Raw genomic sequence first — 17,732 nt, forward strand, 5'->3', positions numbered from 1 at the left:
CAAACTGAGGGACAGTTTGCAAAACAAAGTGGCTGGTCTGGACTCTTCAAATGAAAAAAAGACATTATTGAGATAATTTGGAAAGTTTGAGCATGGAGTATGTATATCAGAGAATGTATTCAATCAACTGTATTTCCTGAGTGTGAACATTGTATTGTAGTTGTGTAAAAGAATGTCTTTGTTCTTAAGAGATAAAGAGTGAAAAAAGTAGTGCAAATGGGATAAAATGTAAATAGTGAACTTGGGGGAAGGGCATGTGGTTGTCCATTGCACTATTCTTACTCTTTGTCATTGTTGAAATTTTGAAACTTTTCAAAAACCAAAGTTGGGGAAAGAAGAACCAATCTTTTAAGTCAGAACTGAGTTTAAAAAAGCAAAATAAAACAGAACAAAAGAAGAAAAAGGAACAGGAAGAATGAAAAGCAGACAATGTAAAAGAAAAAATAGTCTATCCTGTGCACTGCTGATATGTTAACTCATCTAATTCTCATAAATGCTATGTGGTGAGTAGATGATCTCACCCCAATGTTATAGATGAGGAGCTTGTGGTCAGGAGTTTGAGTGATAGGCCCAAGATCACATAGCTAGTATGTGGCAGGACTAGATTCCAACTCAATCCCAGGCTTTTTCATTTCACTGCCCCTGCCTTACCCAGAATTTAAGTCACATAGACAGTCACAGCAGGGAAGGTGTGTGAGAGGAAAACACAGGTGGGAAATGCACTGAGACACATGTAACGCATCTGCCTGGACACAACACATATTCAAACACTCATAGAGAAACATGAATTTGTATGGGGATTACTTTACGATGTAGTTACTTTAAATCTTAAATGCAATCCTTATTAGGTCATAAAGCATCCACAAATGTGTTGCATTAGTATATCCTAAGAATGTATACCAATCACCCACTATTTTTTTGCCATTGTTCACTTATAAATAAAAAGTTCTAGATGGTCTCCTATTATCATCAGAAGGAGCCATTTACGAAACTCATAGCAAAAGCTCTCTGACTGCAATTTTCAAAGTAAGAATTATAAAGGGTTTACCTTTTAGGTAACAAATGCCTACCTATCAAATGCTGAATTGGAATTCAAGAGAAGTTGTTCAACTTCCAACAGTTCTGAAGACAATAAAGAAAAATAAATATTTGCATTTAACCAAACAAGAACTATAGAAAAATCCATGACTTTCTTTGATAAGCCTAAAAATTATATTGCGAACTCTAAAGGTTGTAAGGAATGAGACTATGCTGGTCCTGGGTAATGAGCAGCCAAGTGTCCTGGCAATGCTCTCCATGGCTTAGCATCTTTAGATTCTCAGTTTGAAGAAGTGAAGGCTCCCATTTTATTGTATACTAAAAATAAATGATTGTAACTCTGAATAACTGTGTACGCTACTATTTCCTAAAATGTTTCTGAACATTCAGTGCAGCATCTCCCACCTCCAAAGAGAAAATGTTGATGAATGAATCCATGAAATATGGTAACAATATTGACTGTTCTCAAGATGGTAATCACAAAGGGACCTTTGGTTTTCACCGCACAGAAGTCACTGGTTATCTCTGGAGGAACTTTGAGGGTGGAAGCCAAATAGAGTACCTTCAGATGTGAGTGAGAAATAGGGGTAACAACCCAAAGGACTTTTCTTAAATGGTGAGGCCCACAGAGTCAGTAGCAATAGTGAAACAGTTTCTTCTCTAACAATCAGAATTCTGCCAAAGTCACTTGCATGGCTGCCAGCATCTTTCAGGTGGGTGCACTACACCATCACCTAGTCAGTTCTCCAGTGTTGGGAATTTAGTCTGCTCTTCTTTTCAAGATAGGATTATATGAGCCAGATATTTCTGCTTGAAGAAAACTTATATGCAGCACAGCTTAAGTATGAAACTGCGGGGGTGGAGGGGGAGGGGGGTGACAATCAATTCTTACTTTCTCTGGGGTGAGAAATTTTGTTTTTGTTTCTTGGTCAATGTTCTGCACCAAAACCCCAAAGGACTGGGCTGGTGGACAACACAGTGGTCAGTGGTAAACTCCATTAGTGAGCTCAAGCAGTGTGTCCCCCACTGTGCCTGTATTTTTCTCTATTTGGAAGTATTTACAGCCATTTCTGTGACTGCTAGTGTGTCCAAAGTCTATTAGGGTGTCACGTGTCATGGAAAAATTTACATCAGAAAAATCTGAGGTACATTTAAGATTTTTCAGTGACAACCCAGCTATAATTCTTTTCCTGAGTCTCTTAGTAACTCTCCTTCTTCTTTAAAGATATTGCTGACAATACTTGCCATTCTTTAAGCAAGGAAGGAACTGAATTTTTACTCGTACACATTCAAAATGATTCATTCTTTAAAATAAAATGAAAACATCTAGTATTTTCCTCCAATATCATCTTCCATAAGTAGCCAGAGGTGTGGGTGTGTGGTGGGGGAGGAGAGGCAGCTTCTATTTTGTGTGCATCTCCCTTGTGACCCGTTGGCCCACTGAGCCATCCAGGGCAGACAAGACCCCTTCCCAGGGACAAAAACTGTCTAGAACCAGGATGGCTGGTTCAAAACTTTGCACTGCCACTTACTAGCTGTGCAACCCTGGGCAAGTTACCTAACCTCTCAGGGCTCTAGTTTGCTACTTTAAAAACGTGTGATACCATGTAAGAACTTGTTCGTTATGCTTCAGAAGATTGGAGACTGTTGAGAATTAGGCTTGGGGTTTATTAATGATTATGCATTGAGTCCCCTATACAGAATTTTATTGTTGTTAACAACCATTTGATCAATAAATATGAGAGATGCCCTCTCAAAAAAAAAAAAAGGTGTGATAATAAGTCACCTCATTGGGACAAAGTAAGAATTCTATAAATTAATAAATGTAAAGTAGGTCACATAGGCCTGGCTTATATCTGAGAGCTCAGCAATAGTAGATTCTAATAACTTGAAGCAATCAAAACTGCCATGTTTTAGCCTCCTGGAAGCCCAGGTGGCCAATATGCACAGGCACAGCCTAGGAGGAACACACTCACCATGGTTTTGGAGTGACTGATGACAGTGACTATAGCACAGCATGTACTTCGATACGACTGGATCCTCACTCTCACCCCACCCTCCCCACCAGGGAAACCACCTGGCCTCAGGGACATTCTTGGTTGTAGTTAGTGGCATAGAGAGGTCATAAGTTGAAAGAAAATGGAGAGGGTTTAAAAACAAAACTGTATCTTTTGAGATCCTAAGGGAAACTAAGAATGCAGATCTCCTTTGTGGGTTATATTCGAACTGCCTGGAGTACACACTAGGGCCATGCTAACTGCACAGAGGTCAAAAGAGGAAGGCAGAGCTGGCATCTCAGGGTGGTTGAAAGCAAAGCCACCACAGAAATGTGCAACCTGCAGGAACAGCACCAGTGCTGGATCTGGGGGCCACACATGGTACAGCAGGAATGACTGCAGTCCTGGCACAGGACAGTCACGTTCATGAGACATGCCCTGGACTCCAGAAATGAGCTGGAGAGAGCTCTAAGCTGGGATTGCAGGGATGCCCTCGCAGGGGGCCAGAGCAGGGGCTGTTACTTAGTTACTGTTGTAATAATTTTACTTCCCAATTGTTTCCTTAGGTTGGTATGACCTGGAGAAAAGGGAACACACAAACACACACACACATAGTGACCCCTTATTTTCACATAAGTTTATTTACCTAGACAACGAATGCCAGGTTGGGGTTTTATACCATGATTTTTCACTTCTGAAATCATTCATTCATCAGCTCAAGATGCATTTATGGAATGCCAACTCTCTTCTAGCCCTGTGGTAATTGCTAGAATCCATACCTTAAATATTCGTGACATGAATACAGTTAAAAGTCTGAGGATGGTAGGCATGAAAACAATACTATACAACAATAATAGAAGAGACGTAAGTAAAATAAGGGATCAGAAAGGACAGACCATTAATTCCCTTGGGGTGAGGAGCTGCATGCTCCAAGCAGCCTGAGGATCATGGCATATATAGCAGGGCATGTGCATGCACGTTGGATTCTGGAAGACCTGGGTTCAGCATCGCACTGACTGTGGTTTAATGTTGGGAAACTTTTTTACCTTAATAGCTTCAGTTTCTAAATCTATAAAATGGGAATGTTTCACTGGGTTTTTGCAAGGATTATGTGCAAAGGGCTTACCAGATGCCTGATAGATGTTAAATGCTCGGAAAGCAGTGAGAGTGGTCTTATCATGGTTGTTGTACACCTATATTAAGAGAAGACTGACAGACTTTTGAACGCACATGGCAGGCTGACAGACTTGAGTCATCTAGTTAGGCCAAAGCTAGTCTTTGGATTTAGTTCTGTGTTTTCTCTGCAATGGTGATCCCCAAAGTGTGGTTCTCAAAATTTTAAACTTCTCTCTTACAGCTGTGATAACACAAGAATAGAATGGAAATAATGTCCTTGAAAACAAGAACGCTCTTTGTTGTTCTTTGTCAGTTTTATTTAGACCACTAAGCCCCTTCTCTATTTAATTCATGTATCAAGAAAATAAAAACAGTGAATAAGGGACTTAAAATTACCCTTGATCGTCATTCAGATGGCACATATTGAGGCTCTGCTGTATCATCAGAATACTTATTTGAGGTGAAAGTGGAACTGGGAGCCAAACCTGGGTTCAGTGCTAATTACTGCATGGCCAAGAGTAACCTTTAACTATGTCAGGCTTCAGGTTTTTCCTCTGTAAAGTGGGGATAAGAAAACCTAATTCATAAAGTTTCTGTGAGGACTAAATTAGCATCGTCAGGCCCTGGCATGGTAATTCACATGTAGTGGAGCTTACAAAAAGGTAGGTATATTGAAAAATGCACAGAGGAAGACAAATAGGGTATGAACTCACTTTTATGAACAATCTTTAAAAAACCCAAACCAAAAAACCCAAACTCTTCTGATACAGAGAACAGACTGGTGGTGGCCAGAGGCAGCAGTGAGGAGGTGGGTGAAATGGGTGAAAGGGGTCAAAAGGTAAAAACTTCCAGTTGTAAAATAGTAAGTCACGGGGATGTAATAAGGCATGGTGACCACAGTTAGTAATACTGCATTGCATAACTGAAAACTGCTAAGTCAGTAGATCTTAAAAGTTCTTAAAAAAATTCTAACTATGTTTGGTGACAGATTTTTAACTAGACTTACTGTGATCATTTTGCAATATCTACAAATACAGAATCATTCTGTTGTACACCTGAAACTAATATAATGTTACACTTAATTATACCTCAGTTTAAAAAAAAGGACCAACGATGCCAAGTGTTGACGAAGTTGTGGAGCATCTGGAAACCTCATATACTGCTAGTAGGAATGCAAAAATGGTATATAGCCACTTCGAAAAACAATGTGGAAGTACCACATAAAGTTAACCATATGCTCACTATTCACCCTAGCAATTCTACTTTAAGGCACTAAGCCAAGCAAAACGGAACCACATGCCACCCTAGAAATGTGTTCAAATGTTTGTAACAGCTTCTTTATTCATAATAGCCAAAACTTGGTGAGTGAGTAAACAAACTGTGGCATATTCATTCTATGGAATACTACAAGCATTACAAAGGAACAGTTACACACAGAACAACATGGATGAATCTCAAGAATATTACACTGAGAGATGTCAAAAACATAAATACTGCAAACCGTATGATTCGATTTGTGTGAAATTCTAGAGAAGAATAGCTATAGAGACTAAAAGCAGGTCGTTGGGGCCAGGAGCTCAGGGGAAAGGATCAAGGACTAAGGGGCACAGGGGGCTTTTTTTTTTTTTTTTTGAGAGGGCATCTCTCATATTTATTGATCAAATGGTTGTTAACAACAATAAAATTCTGTATAGGGGGGTCAATGCTCAATGCACGATCATTAATCCATCTCAAGCCTAATTCTCGTCAGTCTCCAATCTTCTGAAGCATAACGAACAAGTTCTTACATGGTGAACGAATTCTTACATAGTGAATAAATTCTTACATGGTGAACAGTACAAGGGCATTCATCACAGAAACTTTCGGTTTTGATCACGCATTATGAACTATAAACAATCAGGTCAAATATGAATATTCGTTTGATTTTTATACTTGATTTATATGTGGATCCCACATTTCTCCCTTTATTATTATTATTATTTTTATTTTTAATAAAATGCTGAAGTGGTAGGCAGATGCAAGATAAAGGTAGAAAACATAGTTTAGTGCTGTAAGAGGGCAAATGTAGATGATCAGGTGTGTGCCTATGGACTAAATATTAATCCAAGCTAGACAAGGGCAGCAAAACATCCACGGATGCAGAAGATTTCTCTCAAAACAGGGGGGGTGAGGTTCTGAGCCTCACCTCTGTTGATCCCCAATTTCTCACCTGATGGCCCCCCTGCGACTGTGCCTGTCTTAGGTTGTTCCTCCACAAGGGGCTTTTTTGAGTGAGGGGATCGTTCTGTATCTTCACTGTTGTAGTCATTATACAATTGCATACAATTAACAAAAAATTATCAAAATCACTGGATTTTATTGTTGTGAATAAAACCTTAATAAACAAAAAGGAAAAATCAATCCTATTCATTCTTTAAGCCAAGGTTTATGATAAATTTTTTAGAAATAGAAGATTAATAAAATAAAATCAAAGGGGAGGATGGGTGGGAAGGGAGGGATAAGAGGATGAAAGGATTTTATGATTAGAGCACATAATATGTGGGGGCACGGGGAAGGCAGTATAGCACAGAGAAGATAAGCAGTGACTCTATAGCATCTTACTATGCTGATGGACAGTGACTGTAATGTGGTATGTGGTAGGGACTTGATAATAGGTGGGAACGTAGTAACCACATGTTGCTCATGTGAAACCTGAGCATAAGATTGTATATCAACAATACCTTAATAAAAAAAAAAACACAATCCTGCCCCTCTGCAAAAAAATAAAATAAAAATAAATAAAATCTAAAATAAAACCTGAAATAAATAGAATACAATAAAACATGAAATTAAACAAAAAAAATAGTTGAAATAAAATGTAAAATTTAATAACATAACATAAAATTAAATCTAAAATAAAAATAAAAAATAAAATACAATTAAATGCACCAAACAACTTCTGGTTTTTAAATATTGGGCAGTGAACAAACACTCTCTCCTAAAATCCCAGTGAAATGACTCTTCAACAGTCTGGAACGCAAGGAAGAATGGCATCACCAGACTAAAAATGTTGAAGAATTTCTGAAAGATGTCAGGGAGAAGGGACTGTACAGACTGAACAATAAGAAGTCAGGAGACAAAAGTTCAGTATGGGTCCAGAGAAGGGCTGTTAAACATAAAGCCAAGGAAAACACCCAAGCTCAGGTTCAGCAAGAATAGGAATCCAGGGATCCCTGATTGGAGGAGTGAGTATTTAAAGGACTGACTGCTATGGGCCATTTGAGTTCTCTGTCACAAGTAGCAGTGATCTGTCACTATGGCCCCCAACTTAAATCAGCAGGAACCTTTGCCTTAAATAATGTGGGAGAAGTTCTCGCTGGTTCCAAAGGTAGGTCTTGAGCCCTAAAAAACAGAGCAGTGCCTTGAAAGTTTGCGTCCCCATAAAGATAGGCAGATCCCAATACAAGCAGCCAACAATTCAATTAATCAATCAACCAATCAACCAGAAGGGAGTGGGAAGAGAAACATCCACATTCAGTGAAATACACTAAAAACTCTCAGGAGCTCCACCTCCAGCATGAAGCTTTCCTGGCCTCAGCAAAGAGTGCTCAAGGAGAGATGAAACTTACACGCCTGATTGTTATCCAAACCGAGGAAGGCTGCCTATCAATCCCCACATTGATCTATAGAACCCAGTACAACTAAGATCATGAAATATTTAAGGAAAAGCAAAAAAAATGAGAGCACCAATATTAAATACCAGAATATTAACCCCTGAGAAAAGAGTTGATGAAAGAAATAGAAAAGAGGTGTTTTTTTTAAGTTCCAATGGGTATTTTCAGATTTCAGATGACATAGCAACAAGAGTAAGTTGTTATTTAAAAAGCAATAAAAACCAACAAATCAGAATTACTTACAAATATAAATGCAAAAATCCCAAAAACTGATTGCAGAAATATATTAAGAGAACAATATGTAATAACCAGGAATGCAAGAACAGCTCATCAGCAGGAAATATATTAGAGTAATTCACTAAATTAAAAATGTTAAATGATAGACCATATGATCATTGGTCAATGCATGGTGAACAGGCAGTTGGTAAAATCCAATACCCATTCCTGATAAAAACCTCTATGGCTGAAATCATCAGTACTTTCTGTAACCTGATAAAGGCTATCTACAGAAACCAATGGCAACCATTATTCTAACTGTAAATATTAAAGTCAGACACAAGTCAAGAGTCTCATCATTATTATTACTATTTAAGTTTGTGCTGGTGGTCTTAGACAATACAATTCCAGAAAAAAGATCTCAAATTTATAGATACTCTGTGGCAGCATTTGGCAAACTTTCTCTATAAAAGGCCATAAAGTAAATATTTTAGGTTTTGCAGGTCATATGCTTTCTGTCACAACTACTCAAGTGTGCTGGTGTAGGGAAAAAAGTTGCTGTAGACAGTATGTAAACAAACAAGCATAGCAGTATCAATACAACTTTATTTATAAAAGCACTGCATTTTGGCACATAGGCAATAGGGAACAGGCAAAATTAGCATAATGTGTATATGATATGATTGCCTACATAGAAAAATCAAGAGAATCAAGTGAAATGCAGAATTAATAAGATGGCTGAAATAAGGTAAATATATACAAAACAACATTCATATATTTTCAGCAATACATGTTAGAAAACGGTAAGGCAAAAATATCAAATTTACAACAGCAACAAAAGCTATGAAAAATCTAGAAATGAAAAATAAGCTATTTGCTAATTCTAGATACAGAAAACTATATGGCATTAAAGAAGACTTGAATAAATGGAGAGATCTACCATGTTACTAGAAGAAAACATTCAGTAAGGTAAAGATGTCACTTCCTAAATGAGTATAAAGTTTTTGCAATTCCAAGTAAATCCCCAAATGGATTAAAACAAACAAAAGCTGAAAAACGGATTCTAAACTTCATTGGAGAGAAAAATGATTCTTAATAACAAAAAAATGTATTTTAAAGAAAAAAAATTTGGTACTTTAGGATTTACACAAATAAACCCATGGAAAAGAACAGATTGTATAATTCAAATTTAATATATGAAAAAGTTGGCAGTTAATAAATATAATAGAATATTTAATAAATGGCGATCCTATTTAGAAAAAATAAAATCAGATTCTTACCCCATCACTATACACAAAATGAATTCAAATTAGGTTAAGAATCTAAGTGTAACAGTAAAACTGTAAGAGTCATAGAAGAAAAAGGTTTTCTTTCTTCCCTCCCTCCGTCTTTCCTTTTCCTTCTCTGTAATTTTCTGGCAGATACTACCACCTGGCTTTCTGAACACTCTCTCCAAGTGCCTTTTATGAGATGTTACCATTATACTGAAGCTGGTAATCTAGAAATAATGTTTCCCACAATCCCTCGCAGTTAGGGTTCTACCTGTGATCCAGTCAAGGAGACACATTAATGTGAGACCTGCTAGGCGATGTGACATGATAGCTCATTGTGGTTTTAACTTGCAGCCTGGATGATGATGTTAAGTTCCCTTTCATGTACCTGTTGGCCACATCTTCTTTGGAAAAATGTCTATTCAAGTCCTCTGCCCATTTTTTAATAAGACTTTTTAAAATCAAATTGTATGAGTTCTTGATATATTTTGGATATTAACCCCTCATCTGATACATCTTCACAAACATAGTCTTCCATTCTGTAGGTTCCCTCTTCATTAAATTCTGCTGTAAGGACTGCTCACAAAAAAAAGAGGAAAGGACTGGGACTTTACTCTCCTAAACATTGCCAGGATCTACTTGAGGTGCCAAGTGCACTGCGCCAGTGCATGTCAGCAGTTCCTTGTCTCTCTTGCCTTGACTCAAAAATTAGGGCTAAGTTAGTAACATACAACTTACCTATTGGCCCACATCTCTTTTCAAGCTAATGTAAGTACATGTGGTTCATAGCTCCTCCACACTGCATGTGTCACATTATACCTTACAGCCGTATTTTGGATAATTCTTATTCACATTCATCATTTTAACTGGCCATAATGCACAGTAAGTAGAAATCATTATATTCTTGACATATGGCATCCTCTGAAAACCAAAAGCTACACATTAATTCCTGTTAAATGTAAGGTACATGTTAGGACATCTTAGCTCATTTTTGGATTATCAAAAATTGGTGTCTTATTAGGACTAAATACTTCTGTCAAAACTTGACCCTGAGTTTTGAGTGCTGTAATATAAACTGTAAAACTGAATGAACTCCAAAGTAATTTGGCTAATATTGGTGTCCCTACAATACTGGGACTGCTCCATCTGTTAATGTTTCTTCAATAAGGGAGAAGAGGAGTGGTCTGAAGAACACTCATATAAAGATGCAGGAAGTTTCCTGTCTAAAAAATTCCTGTTTGAAAACTTCATGTGAATTTAGTCCAAAAAACAGTGGTAGTTTAGTATAAAAATGGTGTTTCCATAATCCTTGAGTAAAATGCAGTGTGTGAAAATGCAGTCATTAGGGATCTAGGCTTAGTGGCCTGAGGGGAGCCTACAATCCCTGGCTTGACAAACTGCATTAATCTAAGAGTTCTCACTACATTCTAAATGTTTTGGAAATCACATAAGAGTTTAAGTTAGGTGTGTTTACACTAAACATTTGTACATCTTGAAAGCAGCTCTACATCTCTTAATAATATTCACTAAGTATAAAATAACCTAACTTTTTTAGTACTAACAGCTATGTCTTCATCATGTTAAACATGACAATTCACTGAAATTACACAGAAGAAAAAAGATGTATCAACTGCTATTGAAAGCTCAAAAGAACTTAATAAAAAATACAAGTTAACAGAGCTAAGTCTGGCTATTGTTTCTGGTTTTGATTTGGGGGTGGGGAGGATCCTAAACCAAGTACTCAGCTTTAAAAGATAAAATATTAATGCTTAAGACTGATTTACTTGTATAATTTCTATCGTGTGGCACTAGTAATTAGGGTATATCTGACTTTGAGCAGCACTAGTTCTTTGAGCAACAAAGGGACTCAAAACTCCTGAATGCACTTTATAAGCTCATTTGGATGCCCACATGATGACATGATGCCCCTCAGTAATGTCTCCCAACCACTAGCCCTGACCAATGCCACCAAAAAATAGGACAGGATTTGTCTTACTATATTATTTCCTTAGTGAATATAACTCTTGTAGTAACTATACTCTTTGAATGTTCACTTAAAAACCCAGACCAAACCTTTTTTACCTTTAGTAATCATCATGAATCCTTACATATTTATATGATGTTATATATTACATGCCTTGCCTGTTTGTACTATTTTCAAGAACAGAATATTGTTTTAAATAACCAGCCAAAACTGACAGGGCTGCATCAGTCATTCTTCTTTCCATTGGTCCTTGGGTTTCCCTAAATGATGACATCATACTTATCGATGGTTCTATACCGAGTGCCTCTTCTTGAGTAATACGTTTTGTGTCCAATGTAAAGAACAGATAGAATTCCCAACGTTATTACAATAGCACCAACAAAGCTACCAGTGTCAAACTTTGATCCTTTATTTTCTTTAGAATTAATAGTAGCTGTGATTGTTACTGAAGAAATAGATGTCCCTGAACTACTGGGGGTTGTGGTCACCTGGGATGTGTTTTGTGAAGCACTTGTTATCTTGGATGTAGACTTTGAGGTGATGGAAGTTGTCTGTACTATTAATATTTATAATTATTGATAAATATGAAAGTTTACTGCTTTAGGTTTTTCACAACTGAACATTTTGTTATTGGAAGCCTTAATCTAAAATATAAATAGAAGAGAAAATGCAAAATTGTATGGGAAGAAATATGGAGTCCAGTACTCCAGAAGAAATTGGAATTCTCTTCCTCTTGACGGAGGCTCTATCTTTTCCAGAATTTTCCAGAAGCTCTAATACCATGGGCTACAACAAGCTATTGGATATTGCAGCGTCTTACATGTAGGAAGGTGATGAAATAACACTGGGTGTGTTTGTACAGCCAAGAGGGTTTTGTACCAGGACTGAGCGCACTGAGAAAAACGTAGGATTTAAGAAACGCTATTGCTACCTATTTTAAAATTATAGAACACAAACTTTACTATGGGTCTTTTTCATCCAAATTAAGTTTTTTAAATCTTCCTTTTGCTAGGTCCATATGACTGCCGGAAATAGAGGCCAAAACACACAAACTCCTCAGACTATCTGGTGAAACTCCATTAAGAGAAGAGAATTCCAATTGCTTCCGATTGAAATCGTTAATTTTCTGTGTGTGCCCATGACATGCTTATAATTAATTAAAGAAAGAAAAAAATGTGCATGAGAATTTATTGCAATTGACCTTTTTCAATATTTTAGGGCTTCAGATTAAGATTTGGCAGATTTTAATGGGCAACAGAGTCCCATTTAAATGCTGGCCATAAACATTGCCCAACTGGATATAAGATCAACATAAGTTATTTCCCTAAGACATTCTGGGTTACAGAAAAGGTCATAGTTAATAGAAGCATTAAATTATGGTTTGTATTACATTAAATAATTTTATATGTCCTGCTTAGAGATGAAAGAAAACTATTTTGACAGAATTCCTGCACTACAACATAAATCTCAGTTTCAATGAGAGAACTATAAAAGAAGTTATGGGAAGACAGTATTATAAATTTATGATCGTTTGAGCTCTGGGTATAATAATTATTACTTATTTTCTTTGAACATTAGCTTTTATGCACTAAGATTAATTTTTTTTCATTTTTACAACAAATCTTTTCCTTAGTTGAAAAATAATTTACATACAGAGAAATGGGCAGATTTTAAATGAACAACTTAATGAAGTATACCCCATTGGTGATGTTAATTTTGATGAAGTATATCGTTTTTTTTATAATAAAGTGTTTTTTGTGCCCTATGAAATCTTTGCTTACCCATGATCACAAATATTTCTCATTTTCTTCTAGCAGCTGTATAGTTTGAGCTATAATTTTAGTTGTGCATCTGATCAGTCTTGAATTAATTTTTCTGAGAAGTGTGAGGGAGGAGTGTATTTTGGTTAGAGATGAGAGGCTGACAGAGGACTTGATGTCCATTTAAGTTTATGGGAATTTTTAATGAGTTATGTATTAGAAAAGTTGTTGAAGATGGAAGCCTGAGAATGTGAGGCTAGCCTGACTGAGGCCTTGAGCTTCCTCTGGTGGTTTTCCCATTCATCAGCAAATGACCAGAGTCACTGACTGTGCATGTCCTTCCTGGGAGTGGGCAGCTGCATCTTTAAAGCCTGTTGACTGATTAGGTTAGGTTGTCCTGTGGGCTGTGTGTGCAGTTTTTGGAATCCTGCCTGAACTTGGAAGTCTATTTAGTTTGAATTATGATATAGTTAGGAGTTGATTGGAATTTTCACTAATGATTAGCTCACAAATTTTTGCATAAAGAAGACTGGTGCTTGTGTTTCAGACATTTTGTTTTTGAGTTTGCTTATTTCCCCTTCCCTTGAGCTAGTGTTCTTTTTGAATCATTTTGTACTTCCAAAACTAATGTAATATTGTATGTCTACTATGCCTCAATAAAAAAAAAATAGAAGAATTTGGTTTAAAACAATCAGCAACAGGAGAAAGAATGAAAAAAGGGGGAAGATACCTCAAGGGATTGCTGGGACACTAATCCCTCCAAGTATATTATTTACTATTTTATTTGTCAACTAAAGCTCAGTAAAGCTGAGAAAAAAGGAAATGATTGGTTCAGCAACTTTTTTATTCTCTCTACTGCATACATTCATATAGTCATAGGTACATGTATATATATGCTTATATATGAACGTGCCTATGTAGATTTTAGTGTTTAACAGTAGTTTCTTAAATTTAGAAACTTTGAGATCATTTTATCTGAATTTCTATTCTAAGATATCTTCGAGAACACTTTTTAACAGATAGTCATCTAATTAATTAGTGAAAATCATTGTGGACTGGAAAGTCATTATCTTTCAAGGTAGCTTTCCAAGGTGAACTTTTCTGTGGTACAGTTCTGGTGAGAATTGAGCTTAATTTTGAGCTATAATCTGATATAAAAAGTAGTTATATCTTGGATGTCTGCTCTGATTAGTGTGAATACCTGGAGAGTTGTGTTAGGAAAGATTCTTAGGTAGTGTTTGGGCTCAGAGGACAAGTGTCTTGACTGGTTAGTAATAATAACAGCATTCAGGCTGAATGTCAGTCACAAGCTATCTGGTAAGAGTTTTAGTTAAGTCTAGTTGTACTTAGATACATGGAATAACTTGGTCATTTTAGAAAATTAAATGTTATGTTATTTGCTTTCTATGTCCTCTCCCACTGTAATGCAAGCTTTTAAAAGCAAATGTTTATCTGTTTTTGTCATGCTCAGTGCCCGGAATAGTATCTGAGATATGGTAGGTGCTTGGTAAACATTTACAGAATGTTGCTAAATGAATTGTTCCTGTCAGGCAAGCCTTCAAGTCTCCATTTATTCTCTTCTGATGGTACACTGAAACTTTAATGGACCTAGTGGGGTGACACAGACCCCTCGGGATCTTATATTATTCTGAGAGAGGAAGGATGGAGGAGGTGGGGAGACTGTCTTGAAATTTACTGAACATTCACTCAAAAAAGACAAAGTCCCAAACTAGAAGTGACTAAGTTTTCCTTGAATGGCAAGACTGTTTTCTGTGACTAAGATAGAAAGCTTTATAGAATCTTTCTTGTATATATTGTGTGGCTAAGAGGAGTTTTTGTGTAGGTCTGGCTGTACTGCCCATCTCCTCCCACAGACCCACAGCTGTCCCTGTAATTCTGTGCCCAGCAGAGCCTATGACATTATGATTTGGCCCCATCAATCTTCTAAAGTACTCTTCTTTTATCAACAACAGAAAGAAATGTGGAATCTAGGTCCTGGCAGGTTTCTCTTGACTTTTCTTTTCCCTCCATGGGTTTGATTGCAAAAGTACATGCTCCAGCTCTTCCAAGCTCAGTGACTTCTTGATATCTTTCATCTAAATTTTTTTTTTCCGAGGAATTTTCAGTACTTCTGCAAAGTTACATTATAAACCATTTCTTCTTTTATTTCTTCTCACATAAATAGTAGTAAGTCTCTTAATCAAACTGTGAACTGTTATCTTGAAACTACATGCTGTGCAAACTGAAGGAACAAAATGGCAACAGACTCACAGACTCCAAGAATGAACTAGTGGTTACAAAGGGGAGGGGTGTGGGAGATCATGGGGAGAACAGTGTAGCACAGAAAAGGCATATAGTGGATCTCTGGCAGCTTGCTGCACTGATGGACAGTGACTGCATTGGGATATGGGTGGGGACTTGATAAAATGGGTAAATGTAGTAACCACATTGTTTTTTCATGTGAAACCTTCATAAGAGTGTATATCAATCATACCTTAATAAAAAATAAAAATAAAAAAACTCCATGCTGTGCATATCATCATCTCTCAACAGGTGGCTTTGGGTGTCTGCACATTTCTGAGGAGTGCCATCCTGGAATTGTACATTGGTGGCTATTTCCTCAGTCAAGAAGTGTAAGAATGTTAGACTGGTCAGATATGTGAAGAGGCTTCCCCTGCCCTGGTGTCAGTGACATGGCTTGTTCAGAACCTGGTGGCAACCAGCTGGCGAAGACCTGGCCTGGAGACCCTTAGGTACCCTCAGCCAAGTTTTCTGCTCAAGTCTATCCTGGGCTAATCCTGCAGATTAAAGGAAAGGCTTCCTATCTGCATCTTCCACTATGGACAGTGGACTGGTATGTAGGCAACACGGCTTATTGTCAATGTTTCTTTAAAACACAAGTGCAGAAACTTTCTCCATCCCTCCTTTAAGTGAAATAACAGTAAGGAACAGTCTGAGCCCAATGGGATTTGGACCAAACATCCTGAAGAGAACTTACAGAGTCCTGGTGTCAGCAGCAAGGCCCAAGCAGAGCCGGCTATGCTCTTGAAATAATGCCTCAAGAGTATAAATCAGTTTGCAACCAAAGCAAGACTTCTATGTGTATGATCTTCACATGCCACTTGGCTTGTTTTGATTGCCTCATGACACAGGACAGTGGTCATGAATGCACAGATGCCAACAGTGATGTGCTACCCAAGTATCATCTTATTTTTTAAATGAACTCTGTGTCTGACTCATGCAGATCAACCTAAGCCATGATGGGAAGACTGGATGGTTCACCAATGTTGGCACCATTGTTTGTTCTCCACCAGGCCTGGTGTTCCATGGGTCCCACTGGTGTCCACGAAGGGTTTTCCGTGATCTTTTACATCAGCAAGAATGGTACTGATGTGGGACTGATGAAAGACAGGCAAATCTGGTGTAAGTTGCCAAGACATGTCACTGGGTCTGGAGCAGCCAGGCTTCTGGCTAGAGCTCTGATGAACCCTGATCATCTCTCCCTGCTCACCTTTGTGTGTGGTAATGGCTCTGCTGCCAGTGTATTTACCTTCGTCTGGATCCCATAAGCAATTCTTACTATTCTTTCAGCCACCGTCTCCAAAACTTGGGCTGTCAGGAAAAAAGTGTTGTGAATCAACCTACTTACACCCTGTGAGAAACAGATGCAGCTGATTTCCCTGGACAGTTTAAGAGTGCTTAAGATTTCCTGCAAAGGGCATTACTACACATGCCTGTAATATAAGGCTGTTCAGCTCATGTAGTATAATTCAAATTACTTTAAATGAGTTGGCTCGTGACAACATGCCACCAGCCTCAATAGCTCAGTAAATTGGTCAGATGTCCAAGAGAAGCCTGTGGGCTGCTGTTAAGTCTGTTTTTTCTTTGAGGTCCACAACACACCGTGATCTCTTTCTCTAGAAGTATGCATGGGAGGATCAATTAGATGGCCTAGGAACATGGCACCAGCCTCTCTCTTATGGGTTGCTTCCTAACTTTCTTGGAGAATAGAAAAACCTGATTGACAGCTTCGGGATTGCTCTGGCAGAGCACTACCCAGGGTTTACATATTGTGTTATCAACCTGTAAAAGATGTGTGCTTTGAAATATATTTCAGTCATTGTGAGCTGGATCAGGACATAAAAGGAAGACCCAGTCTATCTCTTTTAAATTATGCAGAATCTGGTCTTACTTATAGTCTTCTTTCTTGGAGATTGGAGTTCGAGTTGGATTAAATAGAAGCTCATATTTTAACTTGCTATTATGGTAAATTCAGTACTTTCTTACATTCATTAGACAGCAAAGCATGTTGCTAAATTAATGCCACATAATTCTGTAGATCTAACATAGGCTAAATGAACCTGTACCTGTTCATAGGAACACTAAAAACAAATTAAGACACTAAGACAAATTGGTTCTTCTCACTTGCCATATTCAAATAACAACACTAAGGCTTTTTATGAATTAAAGTTGGATTTAATGAAGTTCAACATCTAAATGCTGAAACTGTCAGTCATGTTAGTTATGCTGGCACTGATTTTTTTCCTCACATTTATTATACTCTTGCTCTCTTTCTCTTTTTTTTCCCCCTACTTTAAGAGTATTTTGGGCTTACTTGCAAACATACTTTACTGTCTTATTCTTAGATCTCTCGAGAATTCTTCCTCTTTGTAGCTTGCGTTTATCTCGGCTTTGTT

The 17,732-nt window shown here is 37.5% G+C and overlaps 1 protein-coding gene across 12 annotated transcripts in view; it reads right to left on the bottom strand.

Annotated features, from left to right (window-relative positions):
* LOC140847825 (protein TASOR-like) overlaps positions 1–17,732 on the bottom strand; it is a 104,113-nt gene that overhangs the window by 20,483 nt on the left and 65,898 nt on the right. The gene's annotated exons all lie outside the window — the stretch shown is intronic.

The sequence above is a fragment of the Manis javanica genome, chromosome 2 (assembly GCF_040802235.1).
Source record: "Manis javanica isolate MJ-LG chromosome 2, MJ_LKY, whole genome shotgun sequence".
Classification (NCBI taxonomy): Eukaryota; Metazoa; Chordata; class Mammalia; order Pholidota; family Manidae; genus Manis; species Manis javanica.